Genomic DNA, 6,601 nt, shown 5'->3' on the forward strand with positions numbered 1-6,601 from the left:
AAAGGCACCTGGACTGATCAAATAATTTATTTCATATGCTCGTAGCAACAGAATCTGGTTTGCAGACAGAAAGGGACATTATCATATGGATCTTGACACTGTAAATGTAATCAAGGATTGATAGGAAAATGGGAAGATAAGCTCTAGAACAAATGAAGTAAAAAGAAAAAGTGCAATTTTACCTACTGTTATTGTAACAACACATATTTTCATCAGACTTTCAACCTTGCATAAGATTTATTTCCCAGCTGGTATGCACCAGGTATGTTGCAACAGCACAGTCCATGGGAAGAGGACCTGACTGTTGGCATACAAGGCAAGTAAGCAAGATGATTTTTACTATTTTTACTATGTCTGGAGTCAACATTTATTTCTACAATTCAGAAGTGGTAAGGACTAGCACAAAATAGAAAAGCAGCAATAGAAGTATCTAATTCCCCCCACTACTCTACTTTTGGGGGAGTATTTAGCTTAATAATTTATGAATATTCATCAATTCCTTAGACATTGACTAAAGCTTAGAGTATCCATGTCTCAGATAACCAAAATGTCAAAGCCTAAGGCTACATTGCAAGCAATTTTCATTGCCAATATTGAATTCAGGGACCACCATAAAGTTACTGCTGCAGAAAGAATAAAATTTTAGCACAGCTTTTTTCAGATATTTATAGTGACAGAATCTTTCAACTGTACATCATAATTCACAGCTGCTCTAGTAGTATGAATTTAATTTAGCAAAAGCTACCCTCTGTGAGATGAATGTCATATTTCAAATATGACAACATATCATATTTTAAAACTGAACAAAGTCACAGCTTTCCTACTGATAGGGGGTTCAACATGTAAGAAGTGAGCTGAATCACCCCTTGAGACATGTTTCTTTAGCATTAACTCCCACAGAATACTCCTGCAGTGCTTCCTCATTCCTCTATCTAACTCCATAAGCCTAAAGGACATCTCTTCCTAGAATAGTGGTCACCAGAAAGTAAGACAGGAATTAGAAAGCATTAGAGATTCTGAGTAAAATTTGAATTTATGTGAATTCTATTCATTTACCACATGCTAGAAGAGAGCCATGTGGATTTTTACAAACACAACCAAGTTCTGCAAGACACAAGCAAACAAAAGAGATCTGCTCTACACAAATACTGGTGGGAGACACAAATATATAAATCTTTTGACAAATAGATAATCAATGATGAGAATTTTTTACATTCCCAGCCCATCATAAATGTTTATTGAACACATGGTAAAGATAACATAGGTAATATAAAATCCTGATCTCTATAAGACAGCAACTGATTTCCTGCAATAAACTGACAGGCTAAGGTCTAGGACTTAACCACTGTGAAAAACATTTAAGCAGTTCTTTCTTATCACCCAAATAATTTTGACCCAGTTTATGCACAAGTGTCACAACTGCAGTGCTTAAAATGTAAACTCAAACTACATGTTTTCTTCATTCTCTCCCAACACTCAGAAAAATGATAATTCTTTCCCAGTTTGTAAATAGATATGAAATTGTCTCAGGTCAACATTTTACACGTTGGTACTTTTTTGTAAAACAAATCATAAGGATATCCCTCAAATTATTTTTAATTGTTGAAGGTTAAAAATACAATCATGAATACAGGCAGAACAACATTCCTGTAGGAATGAATGTTTCCTGTATGAAAGGACAGAGTCTTCGATTTGTGGTAGAAATAGCAGTGTAGGTTTCCACAGTAATGATTCACTCATTATATGACAGTGAACTGCTACTCTGTTCACATTAGTGAATTATGCTGCAGTTAGAATCATTCAGTGACTGGATCTATCTTGGGGCACATTTATTTCATGGCTGGGCTATTATCACAATTTATATAGAAGACATACCTGCTTTTAGCTTGTTCAGATAACAAAGCAGTCTTTAAACAGGTTTGTAACCTGAAACAATCATCCATTCTAACACCTAAACCTTTCATGTGCAGGACTAAATACTGTATTGAACTGTTATTTTTAATGCTCTGATGAGAGTAATAAGATGCCACCTCACAAACTCTACTGGTTTGTCCTCTAAGGGGCATGCATTTGAGTAAGAATAGCAAAAAACAGACTCACACTGATCCTGAGTTAAGGCTGAACAGCTGGAATCCAGTCAATTTGTAGGTGAAGTCAAGACTTAGATTTTCACTTGATTATGTAAGTATCTAGGGCTCTTACAGATGCTTTAGACACCCTGTTAGACTACTTGTTCTCTTCAGAGATACAACACATCTGTATGCAGACCAGTGTTCTCAAAAGAGGAACAACTTGGCTATGTTTGTGGTTGCAGAGTTACCTTAACCATCAGAGAGATTTTACTCCCTGCATCAAAATTACTTACAGAAGTAAATGCAGACTCTCTTTTCACTCTTCTTCAGCACCTGTGCAAAAACGATCCTCCACTCCATTATTTTCTGTTCATACATGATATTTTTCTACTTAGTAAATATCTGTTTGAAGGAATATTATTTAGAGAGTCTTACAGAGTACCAACCACTTGACTGGATCCACTGATTTGCCTCATGCATGCAGATATTTGATCAAAATTGCGTAAGCATTAGCTTTGAAAACCAAATAGCAAAATCCCTTCTTTTGGAAGCCCTATATATTTTTAGTACTTTGCTATTTTAAGTTTTGCACATAAAGGAGATACAGTTCCTGATTGACCCCCTTTGCTCTGCACAGATTGATGTGCCCTCCATGTCATATTACAGAGGATGTGTTATGCTGTTCAACAGCACCCTTATTCACATCCTGACTGCATCCAGTCCTGCTGTATAGCAGTACTGTGGGAACAGATTGCTTTCATGACAGTTTTGAGACTCAGAGGGAGCCAGTTTGGATTGCAATTTTATTTTTAATCATCCTACAAGGGATGTCTACAATCTAAGACACAACTCTCTCCAACATGATGCCAGTGTAAATAACTAGATGCTTCTTAATGGTTACCTTATATAGCTTTAAAAGGCAAGCCATGATCCTGGAGAGATTCAGAGTTCTAGTACCAATTAAAAAAAAAAAAAAAAAAGGCATTTTTTTCCGTTCCCATCTTCTTTTTCTTGTACTAACTACATAGAATTGTGATGAATTTGGGAAACTGCTCCAAAAACTATATGGAAGTATCCACGTTCAGCTTGAATTCTGGATTCCTGGATAACCAGAGTAGTATGACTCAGAGGACTGGATAAACTTCCCAATCGTCTGTTTCACAGAAGTACTTCAAGTACTTTTTCAACATTTTCAACTACAATTGTGTGATTATTTTAGTCCTTTGCACTTGCACTGTGAAATGCTCAAATTAAACAAGACCAATTAAGCACTTTTTTTTTGTACAGGATAACACTTATCTCAAGTGGTGTAATTGGCACTTTGGTTATGTGTACACTATGTAATGCAGTGCGATGCAGAGATATCCAGCCTAACAGGAAAGAACACAATCATGGTAATTACAATAAGAGCGCAACAATGTGGAAGGGAGGAGAACTTTGAACAAAATTAACTTCCGGAACAAAAGCTTTTTAGCATCCGCACTTGGTTCCTCTAAACAGCTTTAGAATATTTTTACCAGCGGATAAATGAAAGTGACAGGCAGTAATTGTCTTTGATAGACAAGAAAAAAAATCTGCATCTCATTACTGAGTCCTACTACAGCAGATCCATTTTAATCAACTGATTCCAGTCTCATTTCCTAGACAGAAACTCACATCTTCCAGAATAAATGGCCACCTGATTACAGTCTCTATGGCCTTATAGCTCTGTGCAGGTAGTTATTATCCTATCAAGGTTTCCATGACAACTTTCTTTGGTCACAATGGCCACTAATAAAGCCATTCATTTAAATGAACACATTTTTGTTCAAAGCAAGATGTAATGAACTATCACTATCCATCTTATTCTATGTATTCTGAAGGATACTCACAAGGGATTCCCAACACCTTTAGCCACATGTTGTATTCTCCACTGGATTAAGGCTCCCACAAAGTGAAATCCACTTTTCACTCGCGGAACAGTTCAGTGAAATCCAAAGATGTTTGATTTCAATCCCAGGACTGAATGGGAGAGAGAAAATAAATTAATTGCATGGAATAAAGATCACATGTGCCAACCACATAAGAAGTGCCAGATACCTTTTTACCAAAAAAAAAAAAAAAAGATAGCTCTTTTTTTGAAAAAGCGCATGGACTCATTCACCAGCTGTGCCGCATCCCTCTTGAGGCAATATCATACTGGCAGAAAGAAACCACCATCCTGGAGAAGTATTTCTGAGAAACACAAGGAGTTAGTAATTAGCTACAAATTACTTAATTAATAAAGAACCAAATTATTATGCTAACTAATCTTGTGATTATAGACTGATTTAAGCATTGCTGATAAGTACTATTATTATTAGTCAGCAATGCAGCCATATCCTACAGTATTTCATTTGCATTAGAAAAGATGAAACTGTAAGAGGTTAATACTTTTAATACTTTTTCTGATTTATGGAAATTTAACTGCTTGCCTCCTGTTACTCTAAGTAGCCATGTGGTTAAATCACCTTTCCCTATTTTAAAGAAACAAAAATAGAGATTTTTTTTAAAGTTATTTCAATTCTTAATATTTCTCACGACAAAACTCTCCATTTTGTTGACATGTTGGATTTTGTCTCATACTACAAAAAAACACTTGGTTACCAATATCTGGTTATACTAAGATGATTAGAGTGCCATCAGCTGTATGATGACAATGGTCCTTTGTGCTTTCTATCTGTTTCCAGGTGTATGTACACACAACAATACCTGCCTTCTTCAAATTATATTTCTGCTAGTTAATTTGATTTATTCTGGATTTTTACATATTTTTCCCCAAAAAATGAAGCAAAATCAAAACTATTTTACACAGAATGTTAAATGTTGCAAGGGGGAAGTTGAAAAGGAGGAAAAACATATAAGTCATATCGCAAACAAAGCTTATATATTAATGGTGTGAGTATGAGAGAAGATAATGGCAAAATTAAATGATAGCTTGTTACAAAGTACAAATCAAATTTTGTATCATTTTCTTATGACTCTAGCAGATGGTCACCTTTCACATAACTGACTGAGCATGGAACCTGCTTTGCACTGGATTCACTGCCTGCTCTCTGGGATGCTCTATTGAGCACACTCTCAGCAAATTTGCTTGTGACACCAAGCTGTGTGCTGCAGTTAGCAGGCTGGAAGGAAGGGACAGTGTCCAGAGGGACCTTGGACAGGCTTGAAAGGTGGGCGTGTGAGAGTCCCAAGAAGTTCAACTGAGCCAGCTGCAAGGTCCTGCACCTGGGTTGGGGCAGTTCAAAAAAGCACAAGTACAAGCTGGCCAAGAATGGATTGAGAGCAGCCCTGAGGAAAAGGACTTGGGAGTGCTGTTGACATGACCCTATAACATGTGCTAGCAGCCCAGAAATCCAATCACATTGTGGGCTTCATCTAAAGCACAGTGGCCAGCAGGTCAAGGGAGTTGATTCTGCCCATTTTGCTCCTCTGAAATGCCATCTGGAGTGCTGCACCCAACTCAGAGGTCCTCAACATAAGAAGGACATAGACCTGTTGGAGCAAGTCCAGAGGAAGTCCATGAAGATGATAAGAGGGCTGGAGCACCTTTCCAATGAAGACAGGTTGAGGGAATTGGGGTTGCTCAGGTTAGAAAACAGAAGGTTCCAGGGAGGCCTTAGAACAGCCTCCACATACCTAAAAGGGGCCCAGAAGAGAGACAGAGAGGGACCTTTTACACAGGCATGTTGTGATAGGACAAGGGGGACTGGCTTCAGACAGAAAGTAGGTTTACATTTGGTATTAGGAAAGAATTGCTAACTGTGAGGGTGATGATCACTTGCACAGGCTGCTTAGAAGTGCTGTGGATGCCTCATGCCTGGAAGTGCTCAAGGCCAGGTTGGATGTGTTTTGAGTCACCTGGCCTTGTGGAAGGCATCCCTCCCCCTGGCAGGGAGACTGGAACTAGGTGATCTTTAAGGTCTTTCTGTGATTATATGAAAAAATACTGTTGACCTTTTCTTTAAGAACACTTAGACAGCAAATGCTTTTCTACAGGGTTTCTGAGATGTTATTCCACAATTCTATATAACCAAGGTGTTTGACAAAGATTGTAGCCTATTACATTCAATGGCTTAATGCCAGGTAGTTGGCTGAAAGCCACAGCACTTTGCACAACTGAACAAAGGGTCTTGCTAGAACCTTCCAGAAATACAGGTGCCTACATTCTTTCTTAGACAATTAGAGTAATTACTGATCACAATGCTCACATACAGTAACAAATATATGTCTTAAAATATGTTAGAATTTACTAGTTTAACTTAATGCATTTTTCTGAGAAGTCATGATATTTTGTAAACTTGAACATGCATGACTGACATCAGAAACTGAGTACCTAACAGATACCAATTTGAAAAAATCAGTAGTGCTAGTAGTGCTTAAGCAGTGTATTTAGCTGTTTAAGTGGGTAGGTGGCACTCTGAAGACACTGAGACTTTAAAAAGTTTTCATTAAAAAGGAGTGGGATTTAGAACATTTTCGTAACATCCAAGATTTTTTTTCTTTAC

Source organism: Ammospiza caudacuta, chromosome 4 (genome assembly GCF_027887145.1).
Source record: "Ammospiza caudacuta isolate bAmmCau1 chromosome 4, bAmmCau1.pri, whole genome shotgun sequence".
Lineage (NCBI taxonomy): Eukaryota > Metazoa > Chordata > Aves > Passeriformes > Passerellidae > Ammospiza > Ammospiza caudacuta.